Here is a 19,476-nt window from a genome sequence, read left to right on the forward strand (position 1 = left end):
TGAACAAATATGTCACGGATCCAGATTTGGGCGTTTGGTTGGCAGGTCGGACCACCCATCTTTGAAGAACACCATTTATTCGATGTGTCACACCCCCACACAGGTGAGGTGGTGAAGATGGTTTGCTTTTCCAGATTCTGCTTCAAATTCCCTACAAGTACGGTGCCGGTAATCCCTTATCGCCCTGCTACCAGTTCCCTTTGCGGGTCCTCCCTTAACACCTGGTTTTACCAGACGTTAAGGACAGGACCCACAAAGGGACCTTAGAGCTAATAATGGTACCGCAATTTGCGGTACCGTTATTAGCGCCTTCCCCATTCCCATTGAGCCCTATGGGGGCTGAAATGGGAATGGGGAAGGGCCCTGGTGAATGGGGAATTACCGGCCCTGCCAACCTTGGAATGGGGCGGTAATAGCTCCATTCACCAGGGCAGAGTCGGTAAGGTTTTGGAGGCAGCCGTAATGAGGCCCATTGATTCATTGTCGATAGTGGAAACGAAGAAATTGCAACACTGATGATAAATTGCTTACAATTTTTGGCAAGCACCACCAAACATGTACAATTTGTCTTCAGACACATGTAAGTATTATTTGTGCACATGAAAAGGACCTAGTGGAGAGGTGTTGTGCATAACTGTTATTTTGAAACATTAAAGTAATCATCAGTGGCACTTTGGTGAATGGCAATAGATTGTATTTAAATATGTAAATTAGCCCCCCAACGAGCACTCAAATTGACTCCTGCAGGGAAACATTTCACAGCAACTGTTTGCGACTCTGTAGCAACTGCTACAAAGTAACCAGTATAAATGTATTAATGGAAGTCTGCCATCGGTGTCGCACACACTCATCGAGAGAGAGGGCGGTCATACATGCCAACATTATCCCTTCCATTCGGGAAACGCTACTGCAGTGCTTGTTTTATCTTTGCATCCCGGGTTTCTCCATTATAAACCCCCGGACAACAAGTTCCAGAAAGCAAACTTAAAACCAGGACTGGATTACCAGCTCCCGAATGGAATGGATAATGGTGGTATGCATGGGAGAGAGAGATACACACAGAAATAGACATTTCATGTTCAGTTATATTCTCTACTGTATAGTGCAGTTATGCAACGTGCTCCTTTATTTACTTTCAGACAGGATGTCCCAGCAGAACAGTGTCATGTTTCCAGTAATTGATCTATCATTGTTACTTAGCAACACTTGCTGAGGAGTGGAAAATAGCAATTCTAAAATGGCTGCCAACAAGAGTCCATTATAGTGCTCTTTTTGGTGGTCACATGCATATTTACACATAAACACTCCATTCAACTTTGGTGGTAATCTGTATTTTTGGAATTCCAGCCAAATTTAATTACTGCTACTACCAATCTGGCGATTTTACTGCTAGATTCCAAGTGGTGGTATGGCAGTGTTAATCCCAATTTCTGGAGACACTGGGATTGGAATTATCATGGGTGGTAAAACCACCCACTGTAATTCTACCAAGTTTGGTATTGCTATGGCCGATTTATCTCCATCACCTTGCTGAAGCTAAGTCCTCGTTTTTGAGGTGAAAATTAAAATTTGGCAGTGCAGAGTTACCACCAAAAGAAAATGGCAGTAACAGAATTACTGCCATTTTTTACCACATCTCCAAATTCGTAATGAGCTCCACATTCTATTATGGGTCCTGAAGGAGCCATTCATGATTGCCTTAATGTTTTAAAAGAAAAACGGTGCCTGACGCCACTCCTTTAATTGATTACTCTCATTACATCCTTCCAATGATTACATTTCAACTCCTGTGGCGAAAAATGCATATGGACGTTCTTGCTTCCTTGGTTAGAATTTCATCCTAAATTGTAACATATGCAATACTTCGGCATTTACACGATGAGCTTGATAACACACATGCATTGGCAATGCCAACAGTTAGAGCTTTTGTGTAGGCATGGGAAAGGCACTTGCCAGGCACTGCCATAAAGGTATTTACTGGCCTTAGATGGTAGCAGGTGCACGTGGTGCAAGAACTCTGCCATCTAATAGCAGTGCCTGGCAAATGCCTAATACAAATACACAAGCCAAAACGGTTGGCTTTGCCACTGCTTGTTTTAACAGGACTTCAATGAAGGGCATGCCTAGTGCTTTTATATCGAGTGGCTGAAGGCAGGCCTGGTAAAGACATTTTTATTACACCAGTAGTGAGTTACAGCTCCAGTTAAGTCATGAACTCTCAGAAGACAGCTTTGAAAAAACCCTGGCAGGCACTTCGATTGCAACGTTTGATGGTAAGGCTTGATTAAAGCGAGCTCAGAGAGTTCCCATGAGGAGGTGTTGCGTGCAGGGAGGGGCAGGAACTGGGTGGGAATGGCTATATGGATTAGCGGGCCATGGCCTGTCAATGGGTGGGCAAATAACAAAACAACACCTCCAAGCTTTGTATCCCTCCTCTTTTGCCATTTCTCCCTATCTGTACTCTAATGCAATAGTTTTGACTTATAGGCGACACTAACCGCCACCCAGTAGCCAAAACTAAAAATGATTTGTCTGTGACATAAAGCGGCCACACGTAATACATAGATGATTTCTGTTCATAATTCACCATGATAGTAACTAGTCCTCTATTGCAGCGCCCAAAGGAAATCATGCACAAATACATGATTTTAAGAGGAGCAGTGAGTCGAGACAAGGAAGCACAGGAGTTATGCCAAGAGACCCAGACGGCCAGGCTAAGGAGAGAGGCGCGACACATGACTCTTTTTTGGACATTCTGCTGCACTCGTTTTACAAAAATGCAACAAATGCTAAATCAATAATATCATCCAATACTCAATATTGATAGGATAACTTGATCGTGGGAGGGTGCTTGAGACCTTCTCCCCTGTGTCTCCAGAAGAGTCCTGGGGGAAAATAGGGTGACCCCTTGGACCGGCCAGGCCGCCCAGGCTGCCCAGTCCCATCTCGCTCCCCTTGTGCGCTTACCAGACCGGCACTGTTCGATGAGCACCCCCCCCCATGACCATTTCCCTCGTACGTGCAGAGCCTCGTCCAACAAATAGGAGGAGCATCACTTTGCCAATGTCCCCAATTGTTTTGAGCCCAGTATATGATTCAATGTAATGTGCTAAACATCCTGCCCACTCCTTATCGGGACAAAGTCCGCCCCTCTCCTAACTCCCAACTTAAGGGGTCGGGGTAGTTAAAAATGCAGAAAGTAGCCATTGGAAGTGTTCATTATGCTTTGTTAATCAGCAGCCGAGCAGTCTGCGGCTCGCTGGTGAGGTGTTGTACACACAGAAAAAACAGCAATTTTGACCGGTTTGAATGCGAGGAGCGAACCAAAATCATTGCCGGCTCTTACGCTAGGTGAGAGTTGCTGCAGTTGAGAGAGCAGCTCCAAAAAAGAAATTAAAAAAGGACTGCAGGAAGTAAAGACGGTACGTTGTATGAGAGCCTGAGAAGAGACTGAGGACACTCACGAGACACAGTTTGCTGATGTTGAGGCGCAGAGTCCCTATGAATAAGTGCACACAATCAAGTGGGAGAAAACAGTGGGATGAAGCTGTAATAATACACAGTGTTCAGTAAAAAGAGAGCTTACCTATAAAAACAAGCGGGAGTCAGCTTGCCCCTGAAGAAATTCCTAGAAATGTAGTTGATTAAGATGTGTCTTAGAGAGGCTCAGCTTCACCTCACTAATGAGGCCCGACTAGGCCGAAACACGTGTCTGGGGTTGCTGTTGGTACTCTTGTCCAGAGGAGATTTGCCTAGAATTTCGGTACTGGGCTGCCCTTGTAGGTGGGACAAACACTGATATGCCAATGGATATTTCCCCTCTATGACGGGTGCAGTGAGATAAAAATGTGGTTGTAGACCCTCCTGAGTGGAAGAAATTCCATTGAACAGGGTATTTTAACCATGTTCGTTCTCAGAAGAGGGGCTCCCACAATCCTTTGTAAAACATTGGATTTCACCATAAGTAACCCAGGATAATCCAGACGTGGACCCCTTGCTCACTGTGTCTTAGAGATGCTCAGTTTCACCTCGCTGATGAGACCCGACTAGGTCGAAACATGTGCCTGGTGTTTCTGATGGTACTCTTGTTCAGAGGAGATTTGCCTAACATGTTGGTGCTGCACTGCCCAAGTGAGTGTGACAAAGACTGCTATGCAAATGGATGTTTCTCCTCTGTGAGGGGGGCAGTGAGCTAAAACGTGGTTGTAGACCCTCATGAGTGGGAGAAATTCCATAGAACAGGGTATTTGACCCATGTTCGTTCTCAGTGGAGGGCACCCACACTCCTTTGTAACAGGGGAATGAAATATGTAGGGTGATCGTGGTATGAAGTATGGATGCAATGAATTAGAGTTTTTAGAGAATATGAGGTTAATTTAAGCTTTTTGAATTGCACTTTAGATTGAATGCGCTAGCACTTTAGTATAGAGTTGGTTGAGAGCAGAGGACTACTGTGCTTTGTATTAACACTTGCACTTGAATAATTGTGATGAAATTGGGATGTTCTTGCATCCCATTGTTGTTATGCTAGTAAGAAACTTTGCTGCTATTCATTACACATTGTAATAAGTGAATTCAAAAATGATTTATAAGTACAGCAGTGCACAGTTTGATGCGAAGAGTAGTACTCTGCGTCCCTTGAAACACATAGACCTGAGAGCATTTGTGTATTGGAGTAGTATATAAGCTGTAAAGAGGGATTGCCCTATCAGGTCTCTAAATAACCCTCTAGTCTCAGTGTGTTGTGCGGTTGATTAGGACGATCCCTCTCTGGAGACGCAGTCCCTTACTCAGCCGAGAGCATGCTTACCTGAAAAATTACAGCACTGAGTGGCAGTTCCCAATGATGGCGTCACGAAGCCAGCAAGCGCTGGAATGACCTGCAAGCCTGTCCGCCCCTTTGCCACCCACTGTGCTTCCCAACACCGCCGCCCTGCATGCTGCCGGTATTAGGTAAGATTATCCCAAAAGTCCAAGAGTGAAAGCAAAGCTCAAGCAGGGTTACCAGAGTACGTAAGTGATGGTCTACTCAAGGCAGGTGGATTCTCAGGGATGGAGGCATGAAACGATGGAGCACGGAGAGGGTGCATCTCTTCAAAGACTACTCTCAATAACTCGGGCAGGAAAGTCAGTCCAGTTTATCTCTCAATGAAAAGAAAAGATGAAGCTACACACTGTCTCAATCCAACAAACTCTGCGTGGCCTGTGCCACAATAGCCATACCAGGGGCTGTTGGCATTTCTGCTGGAGTCAGATAGTTGGTGGACACTTATCAACTGGGGAGCTGGCCACAGACCACGACCTGGAAATCAAAAGCATCACCTGGAAGTAAGATTTCCCTAGGGAAGCTCCTAGGGGAACTAGCCTCTCTCAGGAAGAGGAGCTCCTAGAGGAGGCTAGCCTCCTTAGAGAAGATGGGCTCCTAGGGGAGGCTAGCGCTCCCTAGGTAAGGGAAGCTCCTAGGGGAGCTAGCCTCGCTAGAGAAGGGGTGCTCCTAGGGGAGGCTAGCCTCCTTAGAGAAGATGGGCTCCTAGGGGAGGCTAGCCCTCCTTAGGTAAGGGAAGCTCCTAGGGGAGCTAGCCTCGCTAGAGAAGGGGAGCTCCTAGGGGAGGCTAGCCCTCCCTAGGTAAGGGAAGCTCCTAGGGGAGCTAGCCTCACTAGAGAAGGGGAGCTCCTAGGGGAGGCTAGCCTCCTTAGAGAAGATGGGCTCCTAGGGGAGGCTAGCCCTCTCTAGGTAAGGGAAGCTCCTAGGTGAGCTAGCCTCTCTCAGAAGGGGAGCTCCTAGGGGAGGCTAGCCTCCTTAGAGAAGATATGCTCCTAGAGGAAGCTAGGCCTCTCTTGGTAAGGGAAGCTCCTAATGGAGCTAGCCTCTTTAGGGGATGGGAGCTTCTAGGTGGAGGCCAGTTTCTTTAGAGAAGATGGGCTCCCAGGGGAGGCTAGCACTCCCTAGGTAAGGGAAGCTCCTAGGGGTGCTATACTCTCTAGGGAAGGAGAGCTCCCAGGGGAGGCTAGCCTCCTTAGAGAAGATGTGCTCCTACGGGAGGCTAGCCCGCTCTAGGTAAGGGACGCTCCTAGGGGAGATACTCTCTAGGGAAGGAGAGCTCCTAGGGGAGGCTAGCCTCGTTAGAGAAGATGTGCTCCTAGGGGAGGCTAGCCCTCTCTAGGTAAGGGAAGCTCCTAGGAGAGCTAGCCTCTCTAGGGGAGGGTGGCTCCTAGAGCAACATTTGACCTGGAAAAGGTTTGCAGGTCTAGGGGAAATTCTGGGATGTTATCATTGTTAAAAGAGGCAGAAGGAATTTGATAGTGGATCTTGACCTCGTGTAAACTGTCTTCTGTGTCGTCCTTACATTTTATGCACAGCATGTCTTCTGGGGTCCCTTCAGGTACATTGCATGGGGCTTTATGCAGGGTGCTGGCTTGAGGCTAAGGTTAGTACTATCATGGGTACACTGTTTGGCTGCGGTGATGCCCACATTAACTTCTTTCATATGAAGTGGTGGAAATGGAAAAAATGTGGTGTGGGATCCCACAACACAAGTGCCGGGCTGGGGGAGGAGTTTGGGGGGCGGTGCCCGAGGGGGCGTGGTCTGGAGGGGGCGGGGCTCGTAGTGGACACCCAGCAATGCTGGAATACTTTTTTAAAAAGCGCCTGCGACGGCAGCATTGCCTTTAACCATGGCTTTGGTACTGGTGTGTAATGCACAATGCTCGCCACATGTTTGTAGCGAGCATTGTGCATTACACACCAGTGCCAAAGCTGCGGTAAAACACAACGCTGCCGTCGCAGGGGCTTTTTTTTTCTTTTTTAAGTATTCCAGCGCGGTTCATGGGATTGGGCGGCTGACTCTGGCTGGATCCCGAGATCCAGCTCCATATCTGGTGCCAGATCACGGATCCGCCGAGAGCCGGCCCAATGACCAGCACTGTTCATATTGAGTAGCCAATTCCCTCGAACTGTGCTGCCTCAGCTAATGTGTGTCCCAACATGGGTCCAGGATTCGCGCCAACAGCAGGGCTCCTCCCCTTCTGAACCGGCTGGGGGGAAAAACTATAGAGCGCGTGCAGTCAGCGCAGCATGGAGGTGCCAATGTATATTGCTTACTGATGAACAGCCTAGGGCACCCCCAACGCACCATACGTGCTGTTTTACGACTCCAACACCATCTAAAGTGATATAACAGTCTTCACTTGGAGCCAGCCACACAAACAGCCATTCTTATTTTCGTAAACACCGCTGTCATCTTTCAAGAGACGGATATTGGCTTTGCGCTCATATCGAGCCAGCCGGTACCCCATTAGATACAGCCATTAAACCTCGAGGCACTTCCTGCTTTACGAGCTCCTGATACCCGGCTGTCAGACGCTAAAGACATCACGCGCTCAACAACTTCCGGTACACGATTTCTTTCTGCTTAAAACAAGCAGCTGCTCGTCGAGCGCCAAAATATTGGGTGCCTTTGGTCAAGCGTTCAAATGGCCTAACAGACACGCCAGTGTGTTTAGCCGAAGCTTAATGTCACAAATCCCACGTGCATGGCACAGCATTACCATAAATAGGGGCAACACAAAAGTTACCCTTTTCAGGGACCAAAAGAGCAAGTATTAGTGTAAGCAGGTATTTCAGGAATACAACTGTTGCAAGTACATAGTTAGAAAAAGTGCCAAGAAAGCATTTGCTGTTAAAGAAAAAAAGTATCTTTAAAATGGGCGTGTCAACTGTAACACACACACTGCATCTATATGAAAACATTTCTTGGGAATACTAATAACACTAACAAGCTTATCGGTGTAATGGCGGTGGTCTGAACTTCCGCTGAAGTGCTGTGACGCAGATGAAAGCACTGACGCGGCTCATTGGCAGCCATTTCCTAAGTGGCAGACTAGACGTGCAGGGGTGTGAAATGTTAATGGGCCTTTAATCAACGGGGGACTTGTCTGGCCAAACATGTCTTGATAAGGAAACACAGGTCCCACAGAGGCAGCCCATGCACCAGAAGAGAGACTTGGTTGTCATGCGGGCTGCTCTAACACTTGTACAAAGTGTATGTTTTGATGCACGTCTATGAGAAACACTTTTGTATAACCAGGGTCCTTTTATCGTGACATTCCTTTTGCCGACACAGGAGGAGCTATGCTCTAAGCCCTGTATTCTGAGATAAAGGGGCAGGTGATTTTCTCTCTGGGCACACATGCAGTGCTTTAAAAGTGCCTGTACTCACCTATCTAGGCTTTAAGTTGGCCAAGGTTAGCCTGTAAGGGTCTGAAAGTCGTTCTTACGTCAGCGCCTGGATGAGGCTCCTTGGCCTATTTCAGGTAATCTCCTACTGTGCCACACTCCATTTCCACAGTTCTCCATTTGTCTCACTTTCTATGTGTGTTTCGTGCTTTGTGTCTGATTCTCTGTGTGTCCATTTCTTTGAGTTCCTCTCCCCACGCTCGCTCTTCAGTCATTTCCTCATACTTTATTAAACGCTCCGTGGCTCATTTTCGTTGGGGCGTAACGTTGCAAACATGTGTAAAAGCCTTCCTTGCGGGTTTTACGCCTGTTTGTTACATCACGCCCCATTTTCATTAATTTGTATGGCAGAGGGGAGGGGCGAATGGAACTTGCATTTGCACCTCCTCCCTTCCTCTCCTCCCTACAAATGCCCCTGCATGTATTTTCATGCAAGCACAAATGCTGTGGATCCCTATTGTGTCCGCCATCTTTTTTCAACAGCATAAAGCCTGCGGAATCCACACGGATCCATTGTAAATGCTGCCTGCCATACTCAAATGGCAGGCAGCGTTTACAATTAATTAAATGCTGCCTACGATGCGCGCATGGCAGGCACTGTTCACTTATTTGCAGAGTGCAAATGTTCAGGGCAAAAGGTGGCGTGTGTATGCCGCCTTTTGCCCTGCACATTTGCACTCTGCCATGCAAATGATGAAAATTTGGAGGCGGGGTCCAGGCTACGTTTGAGGGCAAGCGTACCAGGCCCCCATCGTCAAGCTACATTAATCTAGAAAACGAGCTACTCTGTGTAAATCTGATTTTTTTTTCTAAGCCTGGCTTTTGGAGCACACTGTGCTAAAACAGATCAGGGATTCCAACCACAAGCTTAGTATAATGGTTTACTATTAAGTAATTAACTTGAAATTGAATTCTGTCTGCATAATGTAAGCAACTCTCAAAGACGCTCATAAATCATAGACGAATCTTGTCATGTTTTGACACCGGTATTGTGATGTAAAAATGATGGAAGGCTCTGAGAACTCCCAATTGTTGCAGGCAATGCACAGTGAAATTAAATTATTTGCCACAAATCACACACTTTGGTTAAGCTGTTTGCCTAGGTTATGGATCTCCCGCCCCCCTGACTCTCATTTTTTCCAAATATTTTTGGTCGAGTGTCTATTCCCTTTTCATGTTTTTGTTGTATGTCTGTCTGCACCCTAAAGCCCACGGGTCCATGCGTGCGCAAATGCATTACAAATGTATTAAATTAAAGTAAAGTAAAGTAAAAGCAGTGAATCTGGGATTCCTTCACACAAACTCAGATTGTTTTTCATTGTGTTAAGAAAAGAACATTTGAATAGCCGTATATAATGGGCCTTTCATTTTTACTTGTCAAACTTCATAGATGTAACTTAAGCTTCAAACAGGGAGTTTTATTATTGGTAGCTTTCCTTGGCTAATTATTTATGACACATTAATACTGTCACACTTACATGGATTGTTGGGAGTAGGAAATGTATTGCTACTAACTAACTAACTACACTAAAATCTCCCCATTCTGAATACTCACCCTCAAACTCTGAACTGAACACAACCATACCTCTACCGCACCACAAACCGCACCCACTTCACAACACCCAACATGAAACCAAACCATACACAATCTCACCTCAGCACCACACAACGGCTACGGACCGAAAACGCACTAATGCTCAGTGACCGGTTTCTCCGAACTGAAGCTGCCAACAGCACATCAAAGCTCTCTTGCGGTTTTCCTGATCAATCCAACTAGCAAACCCCGCCACCTCCTTCCATTGCAGATCCGCCAGAGTGCCAAGAGACCACGCAAGTGGCAATGGTGCATGGTTCAAGGACCTTTAACATAACATTTTAATTCAAAATGTGTGTATTTCCGAATGTCTATGCTTCCAAACTGGCACTTGGCTGTGAAAGAGTTAAAGAGCAGGCTCTAAATCTCAATAATGACATTTACGCTATATTACAGAGTCAATATCTTTCTCTATCATAATTAATTGACAAGAGTCTATAATTAGTGCGCACCTTATTTCTTGTAAAGTGTAATAATCAGTAAGGGTTAAAGTTCATTCCAACAGGAATTTGGTCGGAAATGATGGTACGTGTGTGGATTTTCAGTCGAAACTTTTTATCTTAATTCCAATTACATAAACATTTATATTTCTCTGTTTGTTTGTTTATTTATTTGTAGGGCGCACAGAACCCGGAGGTAACTGGGTGCAATATATTAGAAAAAGCACTGCTAATAACAAAGAGAAGCGTTAAGAAAGTAATTGCCCACACTTTCCAAATCTCTCTGTGCTCCCTTAAAAACTCAAGGAACCCCATGGGTAACAGATGCAGCCCAGTTAGTGAAATGCTGTTCCAGACCCGGTGTGCTGGCAGCTCTGTAGCTGCACCTTTGATACCCTTATTGTTCTGCAGGGTGGGCCCTCGCTGGAGAGTTATGGACACTGCAGTGGTGAACAGAGGAGGGTGGAGAAGCGCAGCTTTTAACAGCAAAGGCCAAAGGACCTTAGTCCTTTCTTGCGATCCAGTCACATGAAGTACTTTCATTTTCATCTCGCCACGTAGTTGAGAACCGGTGCTGTAATGAGAAGTGCAGGTACTCATTTTCTCAAAAATAAGTAGTGCAGGCACTGAGGGCTGGGTAGGGCTGGCCCAGTTAAAGCACTGCCTACATTAACACATCTCTTCACTTACTCCTTGCACACTGTCAGAATTATACATCTAGGTCGCTTCAAGAGATGCCTCTACAGTGGCAGATCTTTTTTTTCTATTGTAGCACCTGGGTTTGCGTGCGCAGCTAGTTCGATTGCTCTAAATGGAGGCTACACCTGACGTTATAGGCATGCATTCGCCCCCTACTGCCCTCGTTTCCAAACACACTAACAAATGTAACTTTCTGTGGGCATCTCATTGGCGGAGATATTTTGTAAGGCCTCTAGCAGGAGCCCCAGGTGCCACGTCTGAAATAGATATAACTTTTATAGATTTTCTTCCCCTCAAAAATGGGCCCTCATCACCCTGGATGTTAGATGGGTGCTAATCGGGGTGTTAGAACTGCTAAAACTCTCCCCAGATTTAGCACAAGCAGCGATTACTCCCGTTCCCTTAAACCCCCAAACCACAAGCTTATTAACAACCAAGAACTTTCATTAAAACCAAGGCCGGAAAATATGCTCAAGCTCTCCAGGTGAAAAAACACTTGGTAACTCATTAAGTTTCATTAGGCGGCCCGGCTTCCATTTTCCCCGGGAAGAGAACCAAAGCTGCTCGACGGAAGCAATGAGACATCGCCGAGACTTGAGAAATTGGAAAATCAGGCAGTTTGGCGGGTCTGTGCACGATGAGCAGTGCTCTTCGTAACTAGACAATCGACTGAAAGGGGCGGAGCATGAGCTCTTCGCTTCTGGAGTACAGGGATGCGCATCGGAAATGAGATGGTGAGATGAACCATGAACCATCTTTGATGGTGAGCTCGAGGTCTGCCTTTGGCAACGGAGGCATATCCGACAACCTTTGGGGTGTTAGATATGTTGAATGCATAGAGCACAGCAGGAACTTGTAGCGGGATGGAGAGATTCGGCCGAATATCTCTCCAGATTTAATTCTTGAATGTCCAACAATTTAGTTTATCATCCAACATTTTCCATGATGCTTGTAAATACCAGTGCATTGAACTAATAGTTTCTCCTCCAAGTTACAAAGAGGACATTTTCCTTGTACCACTCGCTACGATTTTATTAATAGTGAGTGTATTGGAAGTTGGATCATACACGTGTTTAACAAACGTCTGCTCCTTGCATTCACTGTTTCATGCTTCTTTATAAAACACTGCTCTTCGGGTTAATTTTGCGTCTTATAACCAAATACAAAACTGTCATTTTATAAAAAAACAAACAATATAAAACAACCTATAAAAAACCTAAACCTTTGGCATGCCAGTGCTTGTTTTGTGATATATGTAAAGTACATTTGCCATTTGCATATTGACACTTTTTCCAGGCATGGGAAATGCACAAGGATGCTTTATGCCCACCTGGAATTGGAATGTATTTTCAGAGCTATTAAACTAACATTCATGTCAGAGCACTACAAAACCACGAACCAGGACAAGGCCAAGAAGAATGTATTTACAATGAAATACGGAAAAAAAGAAAAGTAGAAAACTCCCAGAAGACCTAAAATGAATTAAGGTTTAAAAAAATACAAAATCAAAAATGCAATTGGTGTGGCAGGGGTAAGTGTAGATGGGAGGGGGTCAGCAGTGACCCTCTAAAACACCCAGTTGAACTTCCCGTTCCTCCTTCAACCCGTCTATACCTTCCTCTGCTCCACTCTTGTGTATTTATTTTTTTGTACTTTCGCTTTACATTTTCAATTTTGCAACCAAATGGTAACCGAATTGTACTTTATGGTTTTGAAGAAGTTTTAGTGGTTTTCCTTTTTTCCCCTTTCCTACCTTTGTATTTTTTGATGTAATGCGAGTTTGTAATGGTCACGTGTTAATGGCAGAGCCCACAGCTGGAATCAGTTGCTTCGAGATCGTTAGTCGTTTCTCAAATCACTCTGCGCAACCTGCTTTTCAGAAAAGTCATCTCATAATAGCTGGCAGAGTCCCACAACCCAAATTCAGCTCTCATGCCAACAATTACTAATTTACTGACATAGTCAAACACAAAGAATTCACCAACAAACACACAACAACTGCTAAGGATAATGTTATAGTTTTAGTCATCTCTGCCAAAGCAGCGGGTATTTTCTCCAACTTAGCGCATAGTTGATGATGTTTTGTTCAGGGTTCTGAATTCGCAGACAACCCACAGCACTTCACAGCCATACAATGGCAGTTAGGCGCTTTACAAATGCCACACAAGATACTATAAGATAGCTTTGAAGCAATGGGACCAGAGAACTTCAAAATCAAGCAATTACGGTGTATTTCCACCCACAGGTGTCAGGAAGTAATCACATAGACCCATTAGTTCAACCTGTGCCTACCCAAGGTGACCCACATTCTCTTCAGCATTCTAGACATTCGTGTAAAGTGCAGGTCCCCTGATCTGACCTTTTCTGCACATTTTTAGATTTAAACACGATTGCTCACTTTTAAAACAAGGACCCAGTTAGTTTTAGGAAGGGGCACTTGGAAACTACAGTGTACTAAGGCAAGGGGGGCCCGAACATCATGTTGAAATGGCCCACCACCAACCCTGGCTGGTCTTCAGTCAGCCCTGTTTCTTACAGTATTATTACTGGCATTATGGATAAAGAAAACATGAGAGTGTTCTTATGTGGGAATACTGAAATATATTGGTGCAGCCAGCATGGACATATGTTGGAACGACCATTATGAAAATGTTTTTTATTATGCTGACTCCTATTGTTGACTTGCGCACTGTTGGTGACTTGGCATGGATTGGATTTTTCATGCAATATAAATAAAATATCATATCACATCATATCATGTGCTACCATACAGAAGCGAATGCAAACTCTGTGGCTTTTTACCCAAATGTTCACACCATTTGAACACATTATTTTGACATGTTTCTCTGTGCGGAATCCCTGTGGTCGGTCCGGTGCCTTCGCTAGGCACGGTCGTTCCTGCATATCCATGGCAAACCTTTTCATCCCTCCAGTTTAAACATCCACCAGCTGCCATGCTCCTATTTACGCGGGAAGCGAGCAATGAGCTACAGATGTGCGCCCCTTTTTCCAGAAACAGAATGCCACCTCGGCATGACACACATGCCTTGTACTTCTCTCTTCCTGTGTAAAGCTGCTTCAGAGTAAAGCACCAGGCACCTGTGCCGTGTGGCTGTACCGGTATGAGGTAGGTGCCTGGCTCTTCCGAGCTGCGGCTGCCATTCGTTCAGCGTTGGCAAGGCTGGCTTCTGAGCGCGCCGGCCCGCTCGGGAGGCGAATGTTGACATGATTCTGTGTTGTGGCCGCAAAGAATGAGGTGAACTTTTGAGACGATTTCCCCGGAGAAACCGCCATACAGCTCTCCCACTGAAGCCACCTGTCTCTTGTTAGCGGCAGAACTTCTCCTTTCTGTAATAGCAGCACTCCAGGGCTCGCCACGCCTGTTTGGGGGATTACCATTGACCCATGGCTTTCCACTCTGCCTGTCTAGATTGCTGAGTGACTAGCTGCGAGGACTGCTGTAAACACTACGAGTAAATACTCTTAAGCCAGACTTCCTATTTATTCCATTGGGGAGTGTTTCAGCATGTTCATCACTGCAGCAAGAGCACAGACGCTCATCACCTTCTTGGAGCAGGGTAGGGCGGACAAAGAGGAAATAGGGGGGCAACCGTTTCTAAATAAATGCCTGTATCCCCGAATGTATTTTAGGTTTAGCTATAGCTGCGATCTACCTCCAACGAGCCACTGAGTTCTCTCCATAGAACTTTAGGGTGAGAGGGTGGAATGCTGCACGAGAAAGGCCTGGTTTCTGGCATGATGGGCAAAGGCCTGGTTGCTGGCATGAGGGGCAGAGGCCTGGTTGCTGGCATGATGGGCAAAGGCCTGGCGGCTGGCATGAGAGGCAGAGGCCTGTCAGTTGGCATGAGGGGCAGAGGCCTGGCTGCTGGCATGCTGGGCAGAGGCCTGGTTGCTGGCATGAGGGGCAGAGGTCTGGTTGCTGGCAAGAGGGACAAAGGCCTGGCTGCTGGCATGAGGGGTAGAGACCTGGTTGCTGGCATGAGGGGCAGAGGCCTGGTTGAGGGGCAAAGGCCTGGCTGCTGGCATGAGGGGCAGAGGCCTAGTTGTTGGCATGAGGGGCAAAGGCCTGGCTACTGGCATGAGTGGCAGATGCCTGGTTGCTGGCATGACGGGCAAAGGCCTGGCTGCTGGCATGAGGGGCAAAGGCCTGGTTGCTGGCATGAGGTGCAGAGGCCTGGTTGCTGGCATGAGGTGCAGAGGCCTGGCTGCTGGCATGAGGGGCAAATGCCTGGCTGCTGGCATGAGGGTCAGAGCCCTGGTTGCTGTAATGAGGGGCAAAGGCCTGGTTGCTGGCATGAGGGGCAGAGGCCTGGCTGATGGCATGAGGGGAAAAGGCCTGGCTGCTGGCATGAGAGGCAGAGGCCTGGCTGCTGGCATGAGGGCAGAGGCCTGGTTGCTGGCATGAGGGGCAAAGACCTGGCAGCTGGCATGAGGGGCAGAGCCTGGCTGTTGGCATGAGGGGCAGAGGCCTGGTTCCTGGCATGAGGGGCATAGGCCTGGTTGCTGGAAAGAGGGGCAAAGGTCTGGCTGCTGGCATGAGGGGCAGAGACCTGGTTGCTGGCATGAGGGGCAGAGGCCTGGTTGAGGGGCAAAGGCCTGGCTGCTGGCATGAGGGGCAGAGGCCTGGTTGTTGGCATAAGGGGAAAAGGCCTGGCTGCTGGCATGAGGGGCAGAGGCCTGGTTTCTGGCATGACGGGCAAAGGCCTGGATGCTGGCATGAGGGGCAAAGGCCTGGTTGCTGGCATGAGGTGCAGAGGCCTGGTTGCTGGCATGAGGTGCAGAGGCCTGGCTGGTGGCATGAGGGGCAAAGGCCTGGCTGCTGGCATGAGGGTCAGAGCCCTGGTTGCTGTAATGAGGGGCAAAGTCCTGGTTGCTGGCATGAGGGGCAGAGGCATGGCTGATGGCATGAGGGGAAAAGGCCTAGCTGCTGGCATGAGAGGCAGAGGCCTGGTTGCTGGCATGAGGGGCAAAGGCCTGGCAGCTGGCATGAGGGGCAGAGGCCTGGCTGCTGGCATGAGGGGCAGAGGCCTGATTCCTGGCATGAGGGGCAGAGGCCTGGTTGCTGGAAAGAGGGGCAAAGGCCTGGCTGCTGGCATGAGGGGCAGAGACCTGGTTGCTGGCATGAGGGGCAGAGGCCTGGTTGAGGGTCAAAGGCCTGGCTGCTGGCATGAGGGGCAGAGGCCTGGTTGTTGGCAGGAGGGGCAAATGCCTGGCTGCTGGCATGAGGGGCAGAGGCCTGGTTGCTGGCATGACGGGTAAAGGCCTGGCTGCTGGCATGAGGGGCTGCTGTTTGCTGGCATGAGGTGCAGAGGCCTGGTTGCTGGCATGATGGGTAAAGGCCTGGCTGCAGGCATTAGGGGCAAATGCCTGGCTGCTGGCATGAGGGGCAGAGGCCTGGTTGCTGGAATGTGGGGCAAAGGCCTGGTTGCTGGCATGAGGGGCAGAGGCCTGACTGCTGTCATGAGGGGCAAAGGCCTGATTGCTGGCATGAGGGACAAAGGCAATGTTGCTGGCAATGGGGAAGAGGCCTGGTTGCTGTCATGAGGGGCAAAGGCCTGATTGCTGGCATGAGGGGCAAAGGCAATGTTGTTGGCATGTGGGAAGAGGCCTGGCTGCTGGCATGAGGGGCTGCTGGTTGCTGGCATGAGGTGCAGAGGCCTGGTTGCTGGCATGATGGGTAAAGGCCTGGCTGCAGGCATTAGGGGCAAATGCCTGGCTGCTGGCATGAGGGGCAGAGGCCTGGTTGCTGGAATGTGGGGCAAAGGCCTGGTTGCTGGCATGAGGGGCAGAGGCCTGGTTGCTGTCATGAGGGGCAAAGGCCTGATTGCTGGCATGAGGGACAAAGGCAATGTTGCTGGCATGGGGGAAGAGGCCTGGTTGCTGCCATGAGGGGCAAAGGCCTGATTGCTGGCATGAGGGGCAAAGGCAATGTTGCTGGCATGTGGGAAGAGGCCTGGTTGCTGGAATGTGGGGCAAAGGCCTGGTTGCTGGCATGAGGGGCAGAAGCCTGGTTGCTGTCATGAGGGGCAAAGGCCTGATTGCTGGCATGAGGGGCAAAGGCAATGTTGCTGGCATGGGGGAAGAGGCCTGGTTGCTGGCATGAGGGGCAAAGGCGTGGTTGCTGGCATGAGGGGCAAAAGCCTGATTTCTGGCATGAGGGGCAGAGGCCTGGCTGCTGGCATGCGGGGCAGAGGCCTGGTTGCTGGCATGAGGGGCAGAGGTCTGGTTGCTGGCAAGAGGGACAAAGGCCTGGCTGCTGGCATGAGGGGCAGAGACCTGGTTGCTGGCATGAGGGGCAGAGGCCTGGTTGAGGGGCAAAGGCCTGGCTGCTGGCATGAGGGGCAGAGGCCTAGTTGTTGGCATGAGGGGCAAAGGCCTGGCTGCTGGCATGAGTGGCAGATGCCTGGTTGCTGGCATGACGGGCAAAGGCCTGGCTGCTGGCATGAGGGGCAAAGGCCTGGTTGCTGGCATGAGGTGCAGAGGCCTGGTTGCTGGCATGAGGTGCAGAGGCCTGGCTGCTGGCATGAGGGGCAAAGGCCTGGCTGCTGGCATGAGGGTCAGAGCCCTGGTTGCTGGAATGAGGGGCAAAGGCCTGGTTGCTGGCATGAGGGGCAGAGGCCTGGATGATGGCATGAGGGGAAAAGGCCTGGCTGCTGGCATGAGAGGCAGAGGCCTGGCTGCTGGCATGAGGGGCAGAGGCCTGGTTGCTGGCATGAGGGGCAAAGGCCTGGCAGCTGGCATGAGGGGCAGAGGCCTGGCTGTTGGCATGAGGGGCAGAGGCCTGGTTCCTGGCATGAGGGGCATAGGCCTGGTTGCTGGAAAGAGGGGCAAAGGCCTGGCTGCTGGCATGAGGGGCAGAGACCTGGTTGCTGGCATGAGGGGCAGAGGCCTGGTTGAGGGGCAAAGGCCTGGCTGCTGGCATGAGGGGCAGAGGCCTGGTTGTTGGCATGAGGGGAAAAGGCCTGGCTGCTGGCATGAGGGGCAGAGGCCTGGTTTCTGGCATGACGGGCAAAGGCCTGGCTGCTGGCATGAGGGGCAAAGGCCTGGTTGCTGGCATGAGGTGCAGAGGCCTGGTTGCTGGCATGAGGTGCAGAGGCCTGGCTGGTGGCATGAGGGGCAACGGCCTGGCTGCTGGCATGAGGGTCAGAGCCCTGGTTGCTGTAATGAGGGGCAAAGGCCTGGTTGCTGGCATGAGGGGCAGAGGCATGGCTGATGGCATGAGGGGAAAAGGCCTAGCTGCTGGCATGAGAGGCAGAGGCCTGGTTGCTGGCATGAGGGGCAAAGGCCTGGCAGCTGGCATGAGGGGCAGAGGCCTGGCTGCTGGCATGAGGGGCAGAGGCCTGATTCCTGGCATGAGGGGCAGAGGCCTGGTTGCTGGAAAGAGGGGCAAAGGCCTGGCTGCTGGCATGAGGGGCAGAGACCTGGTTGCTGGCATGAGGGGCAGAGGCCTGGTTGAGGGTCAAAGGCCTGGCTGCTGGCATGAGGGGCAGAGGCCTGGTTGTTGGCAGGAGGGGCAAATGCCTGGCTGCTGGCATGAGGGGCAGAGGCCTGGTTGCTGGCATGACGGGCAAAGGCCTGGCTGCTGGCATGAGGGGCTGCTGGTTGCTGGCATGAGGTGCAGAGGCCTGGTTGCTGGCATGATGGGTAAAGGCCTGGCTGCAGGCATTAGGGGCAAATGCCTGGCTGCTGGCATGAGGGGCAGAGGCCTGGTTGCTGGAATGTGGGGCAAAGGCCTGGTTGCTGGCATGAGGGGCAGAGGCCTGGTTGCTGTCATGAGGGGCAAAGGCCTGATTGCTGGCATGAGGGACAAAGGCAATGTTGCTGGCATGGGGGAAGAGGCCTGGTTGCTGTCATGAGGGGCAAAGGCATGATTGCTGTCATGAGGGGCAAAGGCAATGTTGCTGGCATGTGGGAAGAGGCCTGGTTGCTGGAATGTGGGGCAAAGGCCTGGTTGCTGGCATGAGGGGCAGAAGCCTGGTTGCTGTCATGAGGGGCAAAGGCCTGATTGCTGGCATGAGGGGCAAAGGCAATGTTGCTGGCATGGGGGAAGAGGCCTGGTTGCTGGCATGAGGGGCAAAGGCGTGGTTGCTGGCATGAGGGGCAAAGGCCTGATTTCTGGCATGAGGAGCAAAGGCAATGTTGCTGGCATGGGGGAAGAGGCCTGGTTGCTGGCATGAGGGGCAAAGGCCTGGTTGCTGGCATGAGCGTGGCCTGCACTCGGCAAGTTTGAATCCGTAGCAGGGCTGACTTACCCTTTCATCCTTCCATGGTTGGTGAATCAAGTATCATTCAAAAAGGGGTACAAATAACACAGGTTAATTCAGAGCTTAGAAGCTGCGGGCGTCGTGCATGAAGCGATAGACAAGAATGCAGTATTATTACAGGGCTTCATTACAGGTATGGTAGTAACGGTAAAAACAAGTTGTATGTTGAATGACCCGTTTTAAAAATTCCAACTTATTAGAGGTTGGGTGGCATGGGGTACA

This window comes from Ambystoma mexicanum, chromosome 6p (assembly GCF_040938575.1).
Source record: "Ambystoma mexicanum isolate Mex_15411 chromosome 6p, UKY_AmexF1_1, whole genome shotgun sequence".
Lineage (NCBI taxonomy): Eukaryota > Metazoa > Chordata > Amphibia > Caudata > Ambystomatidae > Ambystoma > Ambystoma mexicanum.